Consider the following 23,384-nt stretch of genomic DNA (forward strand, 5'->3'; position numbering starts at 1 on the left):
GCCTCTGTAATAGGAAGGCTGCCAAGTAAACAGGAGATTCCTCTGTATGCAATCCGTTGGCACTCGTCCCGCCCACCTCCCTGTCCCCTCCGAGGCTGTAGATGGGCATTGATCAGGCTGCACTGATGGCAATAGTGAGGCTGCATTCAGAGGATGCATTCATGTCAATGGTGAGGCTGCATTCATGGCACTTGTGAGGCTGCATTCATGGCACTTGTGAGGCTGCATTTATGGCAATGGCGAGGCTGCATTCAGGTAATAGTGAGGCTGCATTGATGGGCATTGAACCTTATTTTGCTTCACAGTTCATTATTAATTTTTTTTTCTGAAACTCCCCTCTTAAAGTGAAGGTGCTTGTTATACGCCTGTGTGTGTTATATGCCGATAAATACAGTATATCATAATAACATGCCCGAGCTCACCCTTAGACTCTTCACCGCACACAGCCACAAAGGCAGGAGAATTCTCGTTGGGCAGTGTATTCGTTAATTTGAATTTAATTTAAATGGTTCAAAAAATGACAGGCAAAAGAGTCGGCCCTCAAGCATGTTCACTTCATCAAATCTGACCCTCTTTGAAAAAAGTTTGGACACCCCTGGTATACATGATGAGAATATTGGATGAATGATTGTCCATTTTTTTTTTTTTTTTTTGCATCCCAGTCTCATATTGAAAATGAAGAGGTAACTAAAAGGTACAAACTTTTTTGTGTGACAAAATACAACTTCAGAAGTGATGTAATGTATTGTATTGTAATGTATTCTTTCGCTTTCGAGCTTACATGGCCTTGGTCTTCCGATTTTTTACAGATAAATGGTGTACTGAATAAATGAAAAACATATGTTATGATATTCATTTTGTCATTTTTGGTATTATGGTTTTTGTGTTTGCCCCTTTGGATAATAGGTAATAACTAAGCACTAACATTTGCGCAAAACGCTTCTAGATCTTTGTCCTCTGTTATCATATGAAGCTTCAATAAAAAGCATTATTGGAAGTGTAGCCGTCCGGAATCATTTTCTTATGTGCTGGTTTGTGTTTGCCTGCTTTGGAATAAAAACCAGCACACGCCTCAGTGAAAGCACCTCACAGTAAACACATAAACATTGGTTAGGCACACATTTAACCCTTTGATCGCACTAGTTGTTTAAACCCTTCCCAGCCAGTGTCATTAGTACAGTGACAGTGCATATTTTTAGCACTGATCATTGTATTAGTGTCACTGTTTCCCAAAAAGTGTCACTAAGGCCTCGTACACACGACCGAACATGTCCGATGAAATTGGTCCGCGGACCAGTTTCATCGGACATGTTAGGTCGTGTGTACGGCCTATCGGACAGGTTTCCTGGCCTAGCGGACAGGTTTCCAGCAGACAAAAGTTTCTTAGCATGCTAAGAAACTTGTCCGCTGGAAACCTGTCCGTCGGACATGTCCGCTGGTTCCAGCGGACCGAAATCCCGCGCATGCGTCGAATTGATTTGACGCATGCGTGGAAGCATTGAACTTCCGTGTTTGAGAACGTCGGTGTCTTCTACGTCACCGCGTTCTCTGTCCGCGGGGATTATTACTATAGTTTGTAGACGCTATAAACCTTTGTGAAAAACCAATAAATCAATATATGCTTATTGGGATTTTGTTTTACCGAAATAACGTAGCAGAATACATATTGGCCTAAATTTTTGAAGAAATATGATATTTTAAATTTTTTTATTGGATATATTCTATTGCAGTAAGTAAAACAAAAATTCTTTATTTTTTTTTCAAAATTGTACTGTAGATCTTTTTTTCATTTACAGCACAACAAATAATAAACCCAGTGGTGATCAAATACCACCAAAACAAAGCTCTATTTGTGGGAAAGAAAATTATATAAATGTTGTTTGTGTACAGCATTGCATGACCACGCAAATTTCAGTTAAAATAACATATTAATTAAACAACATTTAAACCTAGTGCAATAATTAGCAAAATAAAAAATGTGCATAATATAGTGCATCAGAAGCACCTGTCACTTTGCGGTGGAATGCAATTAAATTTTGTTTCACTTTGCACTTTTTGAACTTTATGGACATTCTTATTTATTTTGCACGAGGTTGGATTTATACACTAAGTATTACCTTTTTTTTGGAATTTGCTGCATGAAGATCTTATGATTATTCTTTATTGCTATTTTTGCATTTCCTCAAGACTTTTTATTATTAGCACTATTTTGCTTCTGATGCACTATATTATGCACATTTTTTATTTTGCTAATTATTGCACTAGGTTTAAATGTTGTTTTTATTAATACTTTATACTTAATATATTAATTAGTAAGCGCCCCAACACCTCCTTATTCCTCATATGTTATCAGTGTGTGAACACTATTTTAGTTGTGGCTGCTGCTAGGGATTTTTATTTATTTACCACCATTCCTCTTAATTCTATTTTTTAATTGTATTTTTAGTTTTGTTATGGTGGATGTGTAGTTTATTATAATATTTGTAGCTGTTTTCTGTTTGAGTGTGGTTTGCGCATTAGTTCCCCCCATTAATCAGTTAAAATAATGCAGTGCCATATAGCAAAAAGTAGCCTGGTCAGAAAGAGGGGTAAATCTTCCAGAGAGCAAGTGGCTATATAACGTGTACAAATAGTATTATACTGCATTCTCTCTTTTTATTGCTGTATGGAAAGTCTGTGTCTATAGTTTGCTGTTTTATAGGGATTTTCAGCACACAAATTTTTCTCAGTTTTTATTAACATTAAGAAAATCATCTGCGCCTATCAAGAAATTTGATTGCATCAAATGGATGCAGTCAAGTTCTGGAGTACTATTTATAGTTATTTTAAATATTTAAGACCATCAAATGTGTTTTGAAAGATGTTTTCTGTATGTGATGGACACATACTGTAAATGCATTCAGAGTCCCTTTCTAAATATATTATCTTCCCTTTTGTTATGATAATTCACTATCCTCAGCTTGTCAGCATCATCGGAGATTTCAGAAAAAGCCTTTCTTTGTCAACTATCTTGTCACAAATACTTCATCTTTTCTTTGCATTAATTATCAGTTGACAGTAGGCTAGATAGTGCCCACTGTGCCACTGGCTGTTTTGCATCTGTGTCGATTTGAGATCATCCTACTCTGTGGAAGGAGTCATGCGACTAAACAGATGTGCTGAGTTTTCTTGAGTGCTTCCGTAGGGAGTCATAGATGTGGTTTCTAGTCAAGCTATTCAGACTTTAAAGAGGCTTTGTTGATGACGATACTCATGCCTCCTGTAAACTTTAATGTTGCATAAAATCAATAAATAGTTATGGTTATTACCTGGAAAGCTAAGTAGGTAGCCTGTTTAAAAAAAAAAAACAGAAGGAAAATAACGTTTTCTACAAGAGTGGAGGAGATGTCCATAGTGACCAACAAAATTCTATGGGCCAGATTCACAGAAAAAGTACGCCGGAGTATCTGCTGATACTCCGGCGCACTTTCAAATTTGCCGCGTCGTATCTTTATTTTGAATTCACAAACAAAGATACGACGGCATTTGGCTAAGATCCGACAGGCGTACGACTTTGTACGCCTTCGGATCTTAGGATGCAATACTTCAGTGCCCGCTGGGTGGAGTTTGTGTAGTTTTCCGCGTTGGGTATGCAAATTAGCTGTTTACGGCGATCTACGAAGGTACGCGCGTTCGTCGCATTCTCTTACGTCGTCGCTAGTCGGCTTTTCCCGTCGTAAAGTTGCGATGGCTATTTAGGTGGTGTAAAATTAGACAGCCCATGTTAAAGTATGGCCGTCGTTCCCGCGTCAAATTTAAAAAAAAAAAAAATTTTGCGTAAGACGTCCGGGAATACGAAAGTACGTAACGCACGTCGCCGTTCAAAACATTACGTTGGGGCGACGTCATTTTGTGCAAAGCACGGCGGGAAATTTCAAAACGGAGCATGCGCAGTACGTTCGGCGTGGGAATGCTCCTAATTTAAATGATACATGCCCCATTTGAATTAGGCGGGCTTGCGCCGGACGGCTTTACGCTACGCCGCCGCAAGTTTACAGGCAAGTGCTTTGTGAATCAAGCACTTACGCTGAAAACTTGTGGCGGTGTAACGTAAATGAGATACGTTACGCCACCGGATTTCTACATGAATCTGGCCCTATGTTTTGTTTTGAATAGAAGAGGAAACCCAATTGACACGTCTTCAATAGTGAACTTTATTCTGGCTTGAAAACATTTTAAAATGTAAAGAGGATGTATAGCTAAAACTTTATTTTTTAGATTTGATAGAGTAGGTTAATAGACAGAACGTTTTTTGTGTCCTGGTGGGAAGGTTATCATTTACTTCCTGAAATGGAGATGCAACAGAAAGTAAAAAAAAGTTCTACAAAAGGGAGGAAAATTGCCCTCTCAGACACATTTTACCCAACAGACGTTCCCATTTTAAGATGTATTTATGTTCTGGAGGCAACTCTAAAATTTGGTTCCACCCCCTAGTGCTTTCTGACTTACACCCAGTGCTCTCCCCCCTGTGCTCTCCAACCCCCCTGTGCTCTCCAACCCCCCTGTGCTCTCAGGCTTCCCACCCCCCTGCTTTCCAGCCCCCTAGTCCTGTGCTCCCAGAATCCCCCCCAGAGATCTCTGTCCCAATGCTCCCAAGCGCCCCCTAGTACTCTTCAGCCCCCCTAGTGCTCTCTGCCCCCTGTGCTCTCTTCCCCCCGTGCTCTCTGGCCCCCCGTGGTCACCAGCCCCCCACAGTGCCCTTCGCTCCACCACGTTCTCCAGAACCCCCTATGCTCTCTGTCATCCCCTGGTGCTCTATGACCCTCCTGTGCTCTTTCCTAGTCCCCCTTGCCTCCATTAGGATGGAGATTGAGGAAGGGACCAGTAAATATGCCATGGGCTGCTCGGTCTAAAATGCCCAGGCCTATTTTTTCTCCCAGTCTGGGCCTGTTTCCCATGGTCCAGCGATGTGGGCATACGAAGCCCTGCTCGTCTCCCCCTCCTCTCTGCGGTGACGGGATTGTCACTGTGGACGCACGGCTGTGGCTTCTCAGTCAGGTCTGCTCTGCGCACGCACTGCGCACCGTGACTGGACGGGCAATCATCTAGGACCTGTGACGTGTCCCAGATAATTGCCGAGAGGGAGGGGAAGAGGGAAACTTCCTTCCAGAGCCATGGTTTCCCCCGGGAGGAAGTGGGAGCTAGAACCCCCCCAAAAAAATTACATGCCAAATGCACTTAAAGCAGAAGTTCAATTTTTGGGTGGAATTCCTTTAGGAAAAAATAAATGGTGAATATAACAAGCAAGGACACATACAGCAATAAAATGCTTGAAAGGGTCCTAATACTTCCCTACTCTATTTAAAACTAAATGAAAATGGGCCAGATTCAGAAAGATCAGCGGATCTTTCTGCTGGCGTAACATATCTTATTTACGTTACGCCGCCGCAGGTTTTTCAGGCAAATGCTTTATTCACAAAGCACTTGCCTGTAAAGTTGCGGCGGCATAGCGTAAATCCCCTGACGGAATTCAAATTCGGCGGGTAGGGGGCGTGTATCATTTAAATGATGCGCGTCCCCGCGCCGAACGAACTGCGCATGCGCCGTCCGTGGAATTTCCCAGTGTGCATTGCTCCAAATGACGTCGCAAGGACGTCATTGGTTTCGACGTGAACGTAAATTACGTCCAGCCCCATTCAGGGACAAGTTACGCAAACGACGTAAAATTTTCAAATTGCGACGCGGGAACGACGGCCATACTTAACATTGGCTACGCCACCTAGGGGGCATATTTATCTTTACGTGGCGTATCTCTTACGGAAACGGCGTATCTTTACTGCGACGGACAAGCGTACGTTTGTGAATCGGCGTATCTACTAATTTGCGGCCAGCGTAAATATTGCACCCCAAGATACGACGGCGCAGGCTGTCGTATCTTAGGCAGGTTTAAGTGTATCTCAGTTTGAGCATACACTTAAACATACGACGGGCTTAGATTCTGAGATACGTCGGCGTATCTACTGATACGCCGGCGTAACTCTTTGTGAATCTGTCCCAATGACTATAAGTTCACGTTAACTGCTTAATAACCACTCATCTGTAGGCAAAGCGACGCACTGGTACGTTGCTGCCTAATTCTGGGTTTAGGATGCGTGCTACAATCACAGCAGAGTCTGTCTGTAAGTTACAGCCAATAATTCACGGCTGGGACCTGCTGATTAGCTGTGTACATTCACAGTCAAGAGCTCTATGTTGATATTCAACACAGAGCTCTGTACAAAGGGAGTGATCTGTCAGTTTCTCAAACTGGGAGATCATTATTTAAAAGCAGCACATGCTGTAATACACACATTAAACATAGGCACATATTTAACCTCTTGATCGCCCTAGATGTTAACACCTTCCCAGCCAGTACCAGTACAGTAACAGTGTATATCTTTGGCACCGATTACTGTATTAATGGCATTGGTGATGTCAGTGGCAGTTAGTCAATTACCCCACTAGTAATTAGTGTCAAATTGTGCAGTCCCATTATAAGTCATTGATCACCACCATAGTTTGTGGGTGCTATAACTTTCACGCAAACCAATCAATACAGTATATACTTATTCAGACTTTTTTTTAATCAAGAACATGTAGCAGAATACATTTTGCCCAAAATTCATGAAGACATTTTTTTTTTGTTTGTTTTCTTATTGGATATGTTTTATAGTAGAAAGTAGAAAAAAACACAGTGGCGATCAGTGGTGAACCAGTTTTGACCACCAAAAGAAAACTCTAAGGCCCCGTACACACGGTCGGACAAAACCGATGAGAATGGACCGAGGTTCAGTTTCATCGGTCCAAACCGACCGTGTGTATAGCCCATCGGTCTGTTTTCCTTCGGTCCAAAATTTTAAAACATGCTTCAAAACCGAACCGATGGACCACTGCCCGATCGGTCCAAACCGATGGTTAGTGCAAAAAAGCATCGGTTCAAAACCCGCGCATGCTCAGAATCAAGTCGACGCATGCTTGGAAGCATTGAACTTCGTTTTACTCAGCACGTTGTGTGTTTGACGTCACTGCGTTCTGACCCGATAGGTTTTTGGAACGATGGTGTGTACGCACATCAGACCATCAGGCCACTTCAGTGGTGAACCGATGAAAACGGTCCGTCGGACCATTCTCATCGGTTTGGAACGACCGTGTGTACAAGGCCTATCTGTGTAAAAAAAAAAATCTAAATTTTGTTTTGGTACAGTGCTGCTTGACTGTTCAAATCGCCAGGTAAAGTTTCACAGTGCCGAACAGCAAAAAATGGCCTGGTCATAATGGGGGTAAAACTTTTCAGAGGTTAGTTTTTTTTTTTTTTACATATTAATTCTAGTTCTACTATACTAATATATAGGGGGCACTTAGCAGCAGGCTTCATTTTATGTTACAGACCCAAACCTTTAGACCACAATGTTTTGAACCTCATAGAGAATGCTAACATGTTAGCTTAGCTGTAAATGCAAACATCTACAAAAAAATTGTTATCCTTATGCTACTTGCACTTACATTGTGACCCATTGTGTTGATATTATATTACAGTTAACACCAGCATTGTTGCCAAGACATGAAAAAAACACTGGGAGACCACTCCCAGCATTACAGGGATCAAAGCCGACAGTTTTGCATCCTAGAAACAAGCCAAGATGTAAAGATTGCCAACTGGGAACTTTCTGGCCAGGCTTCCAAGGGGGCCTGCTGTCAGATGCAAGCAATTTGCTTTGGATCTGCATCTGTTGGATTGCTTCCACACACCCCTGATAATAAGTGACCCCACCCCCCCCTGCATGCTCAGCCTATGTAGCCTAGGTTCTGTGCACCCATTGGCATGCCTGGGACAGGCATTATGGGTGCTGCTGGGTAGAGGGGAGGCAGTCCAGCATACATCGGTTCACTGTCCTCCCCTTTCTATAGAGGAGGGAGTACCTGCACCTATTCCCTGAGAAAAAAAGCCCTGGCCGCTAGCAATAATCACTGTGTTCATCCTGCGGGGATGGCTTCCCCCGCAACCCCCCACCACCACCGTGAGAAAACAATGGCTCCGTGTGTTGATTGGGGAATCAAGCAATTAAATTTTTTCTGCATTCCGTGGTTGCAGAAAAATAAATATACTCTGTCTATAGCTGGCCTAAGGGTCCAAAAACTATACATTTTCCTGGGTGGATCAATATACCATATATACAGTGCTTTGAGAAAGTATTCAAATCCCTTGAAATTTTCCAAATGTATTTTATTGGGAATTTATGTGATATCATTTTCCTTCCACTTCACAATTATGTGCCACTTTGTGTTGGTCTATCACATAAAATCCCAATAAAATATATTTATGTTTTTGGTTGTAACATGACAAAATGTGGGCAATTTCAAGGGGATATGAAAACCTTTTCAATGAACTGAAAAGGAACCATAGGGATCCAGGATATTGTGGTATTTATATTTAATTAAAAATTATACCTGAGGCTGATGCGGTTTGAAAGTAGGTGTACCCTGAACGTGTGCACTGTTTTAATGACAGATCTGTCAGTTTATGGTGATGAAAGCATGATAAAAGCTTTTTGAAATTTATAAAATAAGTGGTTGTGGGTACATTCATTCCCTATATTTAGTCTTTAGTGCTGTAATTATTATACATATTTTTACTGCTTCTAATGAAAAATAGTGGGGTTATGGCTGGCAGTTTCGGCTAAAACCCTGGTAAACAACTTACAAACCGCAATGTATATATCCATATTGTGGTCCGCAAGTGGATATATTATTGTCAGTCCTTAAATGTGATGGCTTTTCTTTTCTTTTTCTATATTTTCACCTGGTGACCTAGCCAGTAAGGCTGTTATTTTTCAACTTCCTTTAACAGACCAATTTGTCCAGGAAAGTGAAAAACAAAAAATTGTTGCTGCAATTGCTTAAAATAAGTGCTAGCTAATGTTTGGCTTTAACTTGTTTGCCAAGTCCATCTACAATTTCTAGTGCACTTAAAACTCCCCTTTCTATAGGTTGACAATGCTGCTGTCCAAGGGTGGCTCCATCTCCTACACAGAGTGGTCCACCCTAAGACAGCAATGTGTTACTGGCTGGATTACTAAGTGACTATAAAGAGAAACAACGCTTATGCCGCGTACACACAACCGTTTTTAGGGTTGTAAAAAATGTGTTTGGGCTCCAGAGCATTTTTCATGATGTTAAAAATGGCCATTAAAAATGTAGAACATGCTCTAATTTTTCACTACGTTTTTAACGTTGTAGTTTTTAACGTCGGAAAAAATGGTTGTGTGTAGGCTTTAACAACGTGAAAAAAAACGTACATGCTTAGAAGCAAGTTATGAGATGGGAGCGCTCATTCTGGTAAAACTAGCGTTCGTAATGGAGTAAGCACATTCATCGCGCTTTAACAGACTAAAAAGCGCAAATCGTCTTTTACTAACACAAAATCAGCTAAAGCAGCCCCAAGGGTGGCGCCATCTGAATGGAACTTCCCCTTTATAGTGCCGTTGTACGTGTTGTACGTCACCGCGCTTTGCTAGAGCATTTTTTTTTCACAATCGTGTGTAGGCAAGGCTGTTTTAACGATCAGGTTGAAAAAAACTTTGTTTTTCTAGACCATTAAAAATGTAATTTTTTACAACCCGAAAAACCATCGTGTGTACGTGGCATTAAAGTGATTGTAATTCCCACTTGATAATTTTTAGGTACGAGTATAATAAGACTTGCCTGTATGTAAAATTAATATCTCCTAAACATGCACTGTTTACAATATATTCACCCTGCATGCAGCCAGAGACATCACTGGCGCATGCGCCCTGAAGGTCTAGCATACTTTGCCGAAACTTTAGAGCTTCGTGCCGGAACCGAGGGCTTCTGCGGGAGTGATGTAATCATGGCTCTGGCCAATAACATAGCCAGAGCTTGCGAACCCAGAAGAAAGACAGGGGGAACATGTCAGCCCTCTCAGCTGTGACTTTACAACGCTGGAGAGCTTCATTCCAAGGTGAGTATTTCATAATGTGCTAGTATGTGATGCTCACTAGCACATTGTGCCATTGCTTTGCATTTTTTTTTATTTTTTCTTATTATCCGTAGTTTACAAACATGTAGCCACAAATATGAGGATTGGTAAACTGCAATACATTACACTTATGTTTTTGGGTTTAAATACATTTTAACTGGTTAAACAATCTTGGTAATGAGCTCTAAATAATTGTACATCCTCTAAAAAAGAGCAGAGGGTCAACTTAAAATTGGCCTAGATTACTAGGATGACATCAAAATGAACCAATAATTTGTTGACAAAATGACATATAAGGACAAAAGACTGGTTTGCAAAGTTACGTTTTTCTCAGGTCTATGTTGTATTAAAACTCGGTAAAGGAAAATGTAAATTAAAGATCTATATATTTACAGACATATAAAACATTCTTCTTCATGCCACTCTAATTTAATTATTGAACAGAGATTACTAAATCAAGAGCTTCATTAACTCTGAACTGTAAATTGTGTCCCTTTCTAATGACTCTATTTTCCAATCCAATGTGCTAACCAATCTATAATTAATTGTACTATCAAGGCTTACAATTACCTAAAAGGACATTTTTACTTTGGTTTTAAAGTGATCTAATTTATTAGCTACTTTAATTGTCATGCTTACCCCTAACACGGGTGCTCAGGCACTATAGCTAGCTTTTGTGTTCTTCACCTATAGCAGTCCCCTTTCTCACAAGGCGAGCAAGCCTACCGGTACTCGGTTGTGCCCAGGACTTATACACAATGCTATAATGCCTGGCACAGGTGAGCACGCTGGGACAGACAAACTGAGCACAGCAGTTACTTGCAGTTGGCAAACAGACAGACTGGTTCAATGACAGTCCAGGTACAAGGCCGGCAAGTTTCAGAATAGTCAGAGTCAATCCGTAGTAAAAAAGGTCTTCCCAAGTAAAAATGTTTACTTGGGAAAAAGTAGAACAATGGTTATACAGATAAAATGGACTCTACACAAATCCCAAAAAGTCAATGGAACATAACTGATTCAGAGCTTCCTTGTCACCAGACCCAATTACCATAACATGGGGTCAGACCTGAGTGAGTGTATGGTGGAGGAATCTCCCAATGCTATAACACTGGAACACTTCCCCACCAAGTCTCATACACACTCACTAAAACAGCAGAATAACAGACATGATATAAACAGTTACATCAAGCATTAGAGTTCTTATGGCTATATGGCTCCCTTTAGTGGGCAGTTCGAACTGGTGCGTGTCCCTCTGATAAACTTTTGAAAAGGAGCAAAGTGATTCCCGCGTCGTATCTTTGTTTTGAATCCTCAAAACAAGATACAACGTCATCTCGGCTAGATCCGACAGGCGTACGTCTTCGTACACCATCGGATCTAAGATGCAATTTTTCGGCGTCTGCTAGGTGGCATTCCCGTCGTAATCCGCGTCGAGTATGCAAATTAGCTATTTCCGACGATCCACGAACGTACGACAGGCCGTCACATTTTTTTACGTCGTTTCCGTTCGGCTTTTTTCGGCGTATAGTTAAAGCTGCTATATGGTGGCGTACTCAATGTTAAGTATGGCTGTCGTTCCCGCGTATAATTTTGAAAATTTTACGTTGTTTGCGTAAGTCATCCGTGAATGGGGCTGGACGCCATTTACATTCACTTAGAAAACAATGACGTCCTTGTGACGTCATTTGGAGCAATGCACACTGGGGGTATTTACGGACGGCACATGCGCTGTTCGTTCGGTGCGGGGACGCGCTTCATTTAAATGAAACACGCCCCCTACCTGCCGAATTTGAATTCCGTGCCCTTACGCCGCGAGAGATACGCTACGCCGCCGTAACTTACGGCGCAAATTCGTTGAGGATTCAAAGAAAAGCAAAGTAAGTTACAGCGGCGTAGCGTATCTTACATACGCTGTGCCCTGCGCCGATGTATGTGGATCTGCCCCACTGTATATTGTCAAGATCATTGCAAACAGGCTTAAAATCCACATCCTCTCACTGATTAATGCTGAGTACAATTTTTTTTTTTATTCTGTGAGGTACAAGACAACAACATTAAGCTGTTACTCTTATTGTTTATGCCATCAAATCTAAGCGTCCTCTGTGTTTGCTTTCTGTAGACGCAGAGAAGGCATTTGATTGCCTGGGCAGGGATTTTCTATCAGCCACTCTACCATAAATAGGAACCCACCATTCTCTTGGACAAAATAATGGCTATATATACCTGTCCCACATCCAGAGTAGAGGGCATCAGTCTGCATTTCTCTCCTATCTTTGTTCAAAATGGAATGTTCAGGGCTGTCTCTTTTTACCGTATCTTCATATATTGGCTATGGAACACCTGGCAAATACAATATGACAAGGGATCCAATAAAAAAGCTAGTAGTGGGACAACATCATTACAATCTAGGGCTCTATGCAGATGGCCTTCTGTTGTTTGTGTTTAACCCTAGAATTGCCTTTCTCTTTCATCCCAATAAATTGACAGATTTGGATTTCTTAGTTACTTCAAAATTAACACACACACACCGGAAGCCCCAAATATCTCCATGGCTGAAAAAAGATCTACCATTTTAAGGAACAAATCCAATTGTGCTAGGTCATTCAAGCTATTAAATTCCTAGGAATAACCTTTAAGCAAATGTCAATCACCTATTTGAGCTACAATATCTTATGCTACTGAGGTCATCCAAACAGCAATAAAGGCATGGCATGTCCAGGAACATTCTTGGTTTGGTAAAATGTCCCTATATAAAATGAATAAGCTCCCCCGGTTTTTTGGACCTATTTCAGAAAACGCCTATAGTGGTTTCAGGAGTTTTGTTTCCTACATACCTTGTATTTCCACTGAGCCTAACACAGCTGGATTTTTTTTTGGGGGGGGGGGAATTATTTTTATTACATTTTCCCATACAAAACAAGGTAAAAAGTAAAAAAAAAAAAACACAAAGAAGAGAAATTCAACCCGGCAAGAAATCTCACCAGGTCGATGAGCCTCACTAAGGAAGCTAACTATGCATCAAAGAAAAGTAATAGGTAACAAAAAAAAACACAACAATCCCCGACCTCATTTGTGCAATATTTCCTAGTGCAGGGGATAACTAAGCAATGACTAATAGCCCTATTAGTTGAAGATATCATCTCCATTAAATGTTAACTGCGTGAAAACAGTAATAATATATATCAGGGCTCAAAATTTCAAGTCCTGAGCTACTAGCCAGGCCTCAAAGGTTACTCGCCACCAGTGCCCCACTCAATCCCTACCCTGCCCCACCCCTAATTCCGCCCCTAGACACACCCTCATAAATTATCTCATGAAATGACACTTAAATGTTTTATACAAAAATAAGTTACAAAAATTTAAATTAACAACAACTTTATCAGTGCAGCCTCACCTTAGCCCACCATTGCAGCCACACTGTGCACCAACCATTGCAGCCACACTGTGCACCCACCATTGCAGCCACACTGTGCACCCACCATTGCAGCCACACTGTGCACCCACCATTGCAGCCACACTGTGCACCCACCATTGCAGCCACAATGTGCACCCACTATTGCAGCCACACTGTGCCCACTATTGCAGCCACAACCACACTGTGCTCACTATTGCAGCCACACTGTGCCCATTACAGTCCCAATGTGCCCGTTGCAGCCCCATGGTGCCCATTACAGCCTTTACGGTGCCCATTACAGCCTTACGGTGCCCATTACAGCCTCACTGTGCCCGTTGCAGCCCCACTGTGCCCATTGCAGCCACACTGTGCCCATTGCAGCCTTACGGTGCCCATTACAGCCTGACGGTGCCCATTACAGCCTTACGGTGCCCGTTGCATCTCCACTGTGCCCATTGCAGCCATACTGTGCCCGTTGCAGCCATACTGTGCCTGTTGTAGCCATACTGTGCCCGTTGTAGCCATATTGTGCCCATTGCAGCCGTACATTGCAGCCATACTGTGCCCATTGCAGCCATACTGTGCCCATTGCAGCCATACTGTGTCCATTCCAGAGCCGTGGGATAGCACGCTGTTACTGGCACTTACATTATGATTGTCTTCGCTCTGTTGGAAAATGAGGTCTTGCGAGCTGGGCTGCCTGCCTAGGAGAGCACCTCCGGCGGGGTTGATCGGGAGCATGGAGGAAGAGGAGAGCCATGGGATAGCATGCTGTTACCGGCACTTACATTATGATTGTCTCCGCTCTGCTCGACACAGCCCGTCTCCTCCTGACCTGCGCTGTGATAGATAGAATGCATCGCAGCAGTGGACCGGCGTTCTATCTATCACAGGCGCAGGTCAGGAGGAGGCGGGGCTGTGTCAAGCAGAACGGACACAATCATAATGTAAGCGCCGGTAATAGCGTGCTATCCCACGGCTCTCCTCTTCCTCCATGCTTCCGATTAACCCCCGCCGGCGGTGCTCTCCCCCCCTCTCCCAGGCAGGCAGCCCAGCTCACAAGACCTAATTTTCCACTCGCAAAATGCGAGTAGGCGAGTGGAAAATTTGAGGGCTGATATATATATATATATTTGATTGTAGAACATATATCATGCTTCAGTGATAAAAATGGTGAGATGGTACGTGCTAATGTATCAGTGAAAAAAAATAATAATCCAGGAAGCAGCAGCTTAATGTGAGCTATACACAAAATATGAATGAATAGGAGAAGCCTCACTAAATAGTCCAAATAATTAAATAAATATATTTGATGCTTCAGTGATGGTGAGATGGTAAGATGTATTCTTCTAGTATTGACACCACAGTGAATCACTCAACGAAGTGCACCACCACTTAAAGAAAAACTCACCAGATGGCAAGCAAAACCAGGCATGTGGCTATAGCCCAGCCAAAGCCCTGGGTAGATGGCTGCATTGGTTATCCACACAACAACACCACTGTACAGTCCGTGGTTGTTATGTTCAGCAATGAACTCAGCAATAGACCCAGAAAGAGAGTTTGAAAATTGCGCATAAAAATAAAGAATAGGCTGGCTACAAACAAACTCTTGTCCTAGTGAGACAGCGTGGTGACGTCAGCACATATCCTTCTTCAGACGTGTTTCATCATACGTGATGTTGTCAATGGGGAATGGGTGGCGTGCTGACTTACCACCTTATAAGACATCTTATCAGTATGTTAATGGGGGTAGGCTCCATCCAGTTGCTACCCTGTCCTATTTTTCCACTCTATCTACTAATGATTTGTACAGGGGCACGATATCTCTCTCTCTCTGAAGTCCATACCTCTCTTAATACAAGAAAGGACTTTGCTCGCTTTGGAAACCGCAGCTTGGCATTGCATGCCATTATTGAGCTTATGATCTACCAAAACCCCAGGTCCTTCTCCACTATGGATTCCCCCAGTTTTACTCCCCCAGTATGTATGATGCATACATGCTGCATTTTTTGCACTGTTCCAGCCAATATAAGGATGTGCAAGCTTCATCTGTTTCAGCAGCCATGGTGGGGATGAGGGCGCATTTGGTCATCCTCACCTTGGGTGCCACAAAACCTTGTCTGATCACTGCACGGTTTATTTATCTTTTCCGGTTAAAGTTACGGTTAGGTTTTAGGTGTCCAATAAAGTGTATGAACATAGGTGAATACTGTAATAAAGGGCTTACCTTTAGAGGCTAAATGTTGGGGGAGGGATGCAAAAGTTAAGGGCTCATGTAAAAGGTTAAGTTAACCTTGTGAATGAGTTTTTCAGGTCTTGCTTCACGAAATTTGCAAAATAAGTACATTAATGCTATATTGGTACATATGGGAGCTGAAATAAAAAAAAGAACCTGTTACATTGTTCTGACTAGGCAAAATTACAGTCTATTTAACTACTTGAGACCCGCGCTATTGACAAAAGACGTCAACAGCGCGGCTCTCAAGTGCCAAGTGGACGTCTTTGGATGTCTTTTAAAGTGCATTTCCCGCGCGCGCCTCTGGGGGGCGCGCAGCGGGTAAACACTGTCCCGGCGCATCGCTTAAGAGCCGATTCGTGTACCTGGCGGCCGCGATGTCCGCCGGGTACACGCGATCGTCGGTAACACAGCAGGGACGTGGAGCTCTGTGTATAAACAGGCCGATACGAAAAATATGTATCGGCCTTAAAGCGGAGCTCCACCCTAAAGTGGAACTCACGCTGATCGGAATCCGCCCCCCCTTCGGTGTCACATTTGACACCTTTCAGGGGGGAGGGGGGTGCAGATACCTGTCTAAAGACAGGTATTTGCACCCACTTCCGGCCACACGTCTCGGGCAAAAGACGGGTTTTTCCAGACTTCCTGTCTGTCCCCCGTTGTGTGCTGGGAACACTCGGCTCCCAGCACACAGTGTGTGAGCCAATCGGCGGGCGCAGCGCGACTAGCGAATGCGCCGTAGGGAACCGGGTAGTGAAGCCGGAGCGCTTCACTTCCTGGTTCCCTCACTGAGGATGGCGGGGGGAGCAGCAGAGAGACCAGCGATCGTTCGTCCTCTGCTGCAGACGGTGCTGGACTCCTGGACAGGTAAGTGTCCTAATATTAAAAGTCAGCAGCTGCAGTATTTGTAGCTGCTGGCTTTTAATATTTTTTTTTACTGGCACATCCGCTTTAACTGAGAAAAAAAATAGTTTTTTTTTTTTTTAAATTGGGATATTTATTATAGCAACAAGTAAAAAAAATATATATTTTTTTTAAATTGTCGCTCTTTTTTTGTTTAAAGCGCAAAAAAATAAAAACCGCAGAGGTGATCAAATACAAACAAAATAAAGCTCTATTTGTGGGGAAAAAAATTACGTCAATTTTGTTCGGGAGCCACGTCGCACGACCGTGCAAATGTCAGTTAAAGCGACGCAGTGCCGAAAGCTAAAATTTCGCCTGGGCAAGAAGGGGGTTTATGTGCCCAGTAAGCAAGTGGTTAAAGTAAAACTGATTTTTTTTTATTGACCATTTCAGGCACTACAATTAAAAAAAGCGTGGAAACAACCCCATAGCAAAATGTTACAGAGTAAAATAAAAAATAAAAAATTCAAAGAGCCCACACATTTTACTACATATAGGAGCATATTTACAAAGCAGTAAATGTGACCATGGATGATTAACTAATTCCTGTCATTAAGAACACATGCACCTGCATGGTTTGTCTGTAGTAAATAAATAGCTAATGTCAGATTCACTGATTTATAAATTTTCCCCATAGAGTTCATTATAAAAGCAGACCCCAAATCGGAGCTTTAATTCCACCAGGAACAATTATGCAGCTAGTGAAGTTATAGAAAGGTCACAATTGATCTGCAAATTTGTTTCAAGTCAGTACCAAAGAAAGTATATATATTTTTTTTTTTAGCAATGACAGCCTACATATTTTATAGTACAGGATACTATCAGAATTAGGAGGCACTTTATTGTGAGAGACACTTTGCAGCTTTAGTGAGATGTAAGGAACAATTGTGGTTTGTACTTCTTTGGTGGAATAAATGCCCCATGCCAAAGATTTAACAATAATCCCAGCGCTCAAATGTAACCTGTTGTAAACATACCACTGATTGTCTGGTTTGCACAACAGTTTTCATTGCTTCTTGTGTTTATATATTGTTAGCTATAATATTGTTGGTTAAAGCGGAGGTTCACCCAAAAATCAACTTTCTGCCATTAGATACAGCATACTGCTGACATCTGCAGTATGCTGTTTTTTTTTTTTACTTATCGTTTTATCAGCCATTGTTATCCGGTTTCGAGCAGGGATTTCTGCGGGGAATAGGCGTTCCTAAGCCAAGCGGATTTGATTGACGGGCTGCTAAAGCGCGTCACGCCTTCCAAAAATACCCGAAGTGACACTCGGGTGTTTACGGCGCTATACGGCGCACACAGTGAATCACTCAACGAAGTGCACCACCACTTAAAGAAAAACTCACCAGATGGCAAGCAAAACCAGGCATGTGGCTATAGCCCAGCCAAAGCCCTGGGTAGATGGCTGCATTGGTTATCCACACAACAACACCACTGTACAGTCCGTGGTTGTTATGTTCAGCAATGAACTCAGCAATAGACCCAGAAAGAGAGTTTGAAAATTGCGCATAAAAATAAAGAATAGGCTGGCTACAAACAAACTCTTGTCCTAGTGAGACAGCGTGGTGACGTCAGCACATATCCTTCTTCAGACGTGTTTCATCATACGTGATGTTGTCAATGGGGAATGGGTGGCGTGCTGACTTACCACCTTATAAGACATCTTATCAGTATGTTAAAGGGGGTAGGCTCCATCCAGTTGCTACCCTGTCCTATTTTTCCACTCTATCTACTAATGATTTGTACAGGGGCACGATATCTCTCTCTCTCTGAAGTCCATACCTCTCTTAACCTGCCTGGCGGTGTTCCCGAGACTGACTCGGGGTTAGATTTTCCTGCTACGATCGGTAACCCCGAGTCAGTCTCGGCTTGCCTCGCTAGATCCACAGGCACTTTTTACTTACCTTGTCCCTGGATCCAGCGATGCCACCGCGCTGTGTGAGCGAGCGGGACCTCGCTCGATTCACATAGTGCCTCCGTGTGACGCCGATCTCCGTTCCCTGCGACGTTACGACGCACGGGGACGGAGAACGGCGCCAAATTCAAAAACGTAAACAAACACCTTACATACAGTATACTGTAATCTTATAGATTACAGTACTGTATGTAAAAAAAAACACACCCCCCCTGTCCCTAGTGGTCTGTCCTGTGTCATGCATGTCATTTTATATAATAAAAACGTTTCTTTCTCCCTGCAAACTGTAGATTGTCCATAGCAACCAAAAGTGTCCCTTTATGTCAAAAATAGTTTTAGATCAGCTAAAAAACAGCGATAATAAATTATAATCACTTGCAGAATTGTGCGATAGCGATTTGTGGGGAAATTCGTCATAAAAAAAAAAAAATAATGACAGCAACAATTCTGCAACTGAGCAAATTTCAGTGATTTTAATTTGATTACATTATTGAATAATTTTTATTATAATTATATTATTATTTGTTATAATTATTTATAATTATTTATTATATTATAATTTATAATTTTGTTTTTAAAAAAATGCCATACCCGGGATGCCTATTAGTCTCTTGTTTGGTCAGATTTAAGTGAGTTATTTCTAAAAATTACAGACCTACAATATAAAACGCCAAATTTCCTTGCAAATAATGGTACCGCTTTCAGCATGTTTTTTCTGAAAGAATCATACCGCCAGGGAGGTTAATACAAGAAAGGACTTTGCTCGCTTTGGAAACCGCAGCTTGGCATTGCATGCCATTATTGAGCTTATGATCTACCAAAACCCCAGGTCCTTCTCCACTATGGATTTCCCCAGTTTTACTCCCCCAGTATGTATGATGCATACATGCTGCATTTTTTGCACTGTTCCAGCCAATATAAGGATGTGCAAGCTTCATCTGTTTCAGCAGCCATGGTGGGGATGAGGGCGCATTTGGTCATCCTCACCTTGGGTGCCACAAAACCTTGTCTGATCACTGCACGGTTTATTTATCTTTTCCGGTTAAAGTTACGGTTAGGTTTTAGGTGTCCAATAAAGTGTATGAACATAGGTGAATACTGTAATAAAGGGCTTACCTTTAGAGGCTAAATGTTGGGGGAGGGATGCAAAAGTTAAGGGCTCATGTTAAAGGTTAAGTTAACCTTGTGAATGAGTTTTTCAGGTCTTGCTTCACGAAATTTGCAAAATAAGTACATTAATGCTATATTGGTACATATGGGAGCTGAAATAAAAAAAAGAACCTGTTACATTGTTCTGACTAGGCAAAATTACAGTCTATTTAACTACTTGAGACCCGCGCTATTGACAAAAGACGTCAACAGCGCGGCTCTCAAGTGCCAAGTGGACGTCTTTGGATGTCTTTTAAAGTGCATTTCCCGCGCGCGCCTCTGGGGGGCGCGCAGCGGGTAAACACTGTCCCGGCGCATCGCTTAGGAGCCGATGCGTGTACCTGGCGGCCGCGATGTCCGCCGGGTACACGCGATCGTCGGTAACACAGCAGGGACGTGGAGCTCTGTGTATAAACAGGCCGATACGAAAAATATGTATCGGCCTTAAAGCGGAGCTCCACCCTAAAGTGTAACTCACGCTGATCGGAACCCGCCCCCCCTTCGGTGTCACATTTGACACCTTTCAGGGGGGTGCAGATACCTGTCTAAAGACAGGTATTTGCACCCACTTCCGGCCACACGTCTCGGGCAAAAGACGGGTTTTTCCAGACTTCCTGTCTGTCCCCCGTTGTGTGCTGGGAACACTCGGCTCCCAGCACACAGTGTGTGAGCCAATCGGCGGGGCGCAGCGCGACTCGCGCATGCGCCGTAGGGAACCGGGTAGTGAAGCCGGAGCGCTTCACTTCCTGGTTCCCTCACTGAGGATGGCGGGGGGAGCAGCAGAGAGACCAGCGATCGTTCGTCCTCTGCTGCAGACGGTGCTGGACTCCAGGATGGGTAAGTGTCCTAATATTAAAAGTCAGCAGCTGCAGTATTTGTAGCTGCTGGCTTTTAATTTTTTTTTTTACTGGCACATCCGCTTTAACTGAGAAAAAAATAGTTTTTTTTTTTTTTAAATTGGGATATTTATTATAGCAACAAGTAAAAAAAATATATATTTTTTTTAAATTGTCGCTCTTTTTTTGTTTAAAGCGCAAAAAATAAAAACCGCAGAGGTGATCAAATACAAACAAAATAAAGCTCTATTTGTGGGGAAAAAAATGACGTCAATTTTGTTCGGGAGCCACGTCGCACGACCGTGCAAATGTCAGTTAAAGCGACGCAGTGCCGAAAGCTAAAATTTTGCCTGGGCAAGAAGGGGGTTTATGTGCCCAGTAAGCAAGTGGTTAAAGTAAAACTGATTTTTTTTTATTGACCATTTCAGGCACTACAATTAAAAAAAGCATGGAAACAACCCCATAGCAAAATGTTACAGAGTAAAATAAAAAATAAAAAATTCAAAGAGCCCACACATTTTACTACATATAGGAGCATATTTACAAAGCAGTAAATGTGACCATGGATGATTAACTAATTCCTGTCATTAAGAACACATGCACCTGCATGGTTTGTCTGTAGTAAATAAATAGCTAATGTCAGATTCACTGATTTATAAATTTTCCCCATAGAGTTCATTATAAAAGCAGACCCCAAATCGGAGCTTTAATTCCACCAGGAACAATTATGCAGCTAGTGAAGTTATAGAAAGGTCACAATTGATCTGCAAATTTGTTTCAAGTCAGTACCAAAGAAAGTATATATTTTTTTTTTTTTTAGCAATGACAGCCTACATATTTTATAGTACAGGATACTATCAGAATTAGGAGGCACTTTATTGTGAGAGACACTTTGCAGCTTTAGTGAGATGTAAGGAACAATTGTGATTTGTACTTCTTTGGTGGAATAAATGCCCCATGCCAAAGATTTAACAATAATCCCAGCGCTCAAATGTAACCTGTTGTAAACATACCACTGATTGTCTGGTTTGCACAACAGTTTTCATTGCTTCTTGTGTTTATATATTGTTAGCTATAATATTGTTGGTTAAAGCGGAGGTTCACCCAAAAATCAACTTTCTGCCATTAGATACAGCATACTGCTGACATCTGCAGTATGCTGTTTTTTTTTTTTTTACTTATCGTTTTATCAGCCATTGTTATCCGGTTTCGAGCGGGGATTTCTGCGGGGAATAGGCGTTCCTAAGCTAAGCGGATTTGATTGACGGGCTGCTAAAGCGCGTCACGCCTTCCAAAAATACCCGAAGTGACACTCGGGTGTTTACGGCGCTATACGGCGCCTGCCGTGTAGAGCTGACTGCGCTTCGGGTATTTTCGGAAGGCGTGACGCGCTTTAGCAGCCCGTCAATCAACTCCGCTTGGCTTAGGAACGCCTATACCCGGAAGGAATCCCCGCTCGGAGCCGGATAACAACGGCTGATAAAACGATAAGTACAACAAAAAAAAACAGCATACTGCAGATGTCAGCAGTATGCTGGATCTAATGGCAGAAAGTTGATTTTTGGGTGAACCTCCGCTGGGACAATTGTCATTTTCAAAGCAAAAAGTGCTATAAAAATGCACTGATTACTGTGAAAATTACGCTGGCAGTGAAGGGGTTAACCAGGAGGGGGCGCTGTAGGGGTTAAGTGTATACTAAGGGAGTGTTCTTACTGTGGGGGAGTGGCTGTGCGTGTGACGTCACTGCTCATCGTTCCCTAACACAGCTAATCACTGACAGCCACACTAGGAAGAACGGGGAAGGTTTGTTTACACTCACCTCTCCCCGTTCTTCCTCTCTGTGACCCGATCGCGGGACACTGGCAGCGATCGGGTCCACGAGTCCGGTCACAGGGGACAGGACCGGGTCTCGGACGCTCGTAACCCAGGGTTGGGCATCTTAAAGGGGACGTACCTGTATGTCCAAGTGCCCAGCCGTGCCATTCTGCCAACGTAAATAGTCGTGCGGCGTTCCTTAACCGGTTAATAAAGCACAGTGGACCAACACCAGCAGATGACATGGCTCCCCAAATCAACACAGAGTGTGTAAACTTCACACTGGACTTCAAGAATCTTGCAGTGTGTGCCTCTCCATTCTTCCTCCACACTCTGGGTCCTTGGTTTCCAAATGAGATGCAACATTTTGATCAGAAAAGAGGACTTTGGACCACTGAGCAACAGAGCATGTCTGTTTTTCCTTAGCTCACGTTGTGTGTTGTTCAGGAGTGGCTTGACAAGAAGAATACGACATTTGAAGCCCATGTGTGTGTGGTGGCTCTTGATGCACTGACCCCAGCCTCAGTCCACTCCTTGTGAAAGTCCCCAACACTTTTGAATGGCCTTTGCCTGACAATCCTTTCCAGGCTGCGGTCCTCCCTGCTGCTTGTGGACCTTTTTCTTCCACACTTTTGCCTTCCACACAACTTTCTTTTAATGTGCTTTGATACAGTACTTTGGGAACATCCAACTTCTTTTGCAATTACCTTTTGAGGCTTTCCCTCCTTATGGAGGGTGTCAATGATGGTTTTCTGGACAACTGTCAGGTCAGCAGTCTTTCCCATGATTGTGATTCCTACTGAACAAGACCATTTAAAGGCTCAGGAACCCTTTGCAGGTGTTATGGCTTATTTAGCTAATTAGAGTGGGACACTTTGAGCCTAGAATATTGCACCTTTTCACAATATTTTAATTTTCTGAGATTATGGATTTGGGGCTTTCATGAGCTGTAAGCCATAGTCATCACAATTTTGACAAATCACTCCTTGAACTATCTTTCTTTGCATGTAATGAGTCTATCTCATATATTAGTTTCACCTTTTAAGTTGTATTAGTGAAATAAATGAACTTTGCACGATATTCAAATTTTTTCAGTTTCATCTGTAAAACATTGA

General features: G+C 42.6%; 1 protein-coding gene across 6 annotated transcripts in view; it reads right to left on the reverse strand.

Annotated features, from left to right (window-relative positions):
- GULP1 (GULP PTB domain containing engulfment adaptor 1) overlaps positions 1 to 23,384 on the reverse strand; it is a 779,810-nt gene that overhangs the window by 468,284 nt on the left and 288,142 nt on the right. Inside the window, exon 3 of one of the 6 annotated variants that reach the window (XM_040357179.1) lies at positions 12,239 to 12,355. The exons of the other annotated variants lie outside the window; for them this stretch is intronic. The gene's annotated coding sequence lies outside the window, so the exon portion shown is untranslated. The remainder of the gene's footprint in view (positions 1 to 12,238; positions 12,356 to 23,384) is intronic. 6 annotated transcript variants of the gene reach the window in all.

The sequence above is a fragment of the Rana temporaria genome, chromosome 6, assembly GCF_905171775.1.
Source record: "Rana temporaria chromosome 6, aRanTem1.1, whole genome shotgun sequence".
In the NCBI taxonomy this organism is placed as follows: domain Eukaryota; kingdom Metazoa; phylum Chordata; class Amphibia; order Anura; family Ranidae; genus Rana; species Rana temporaria.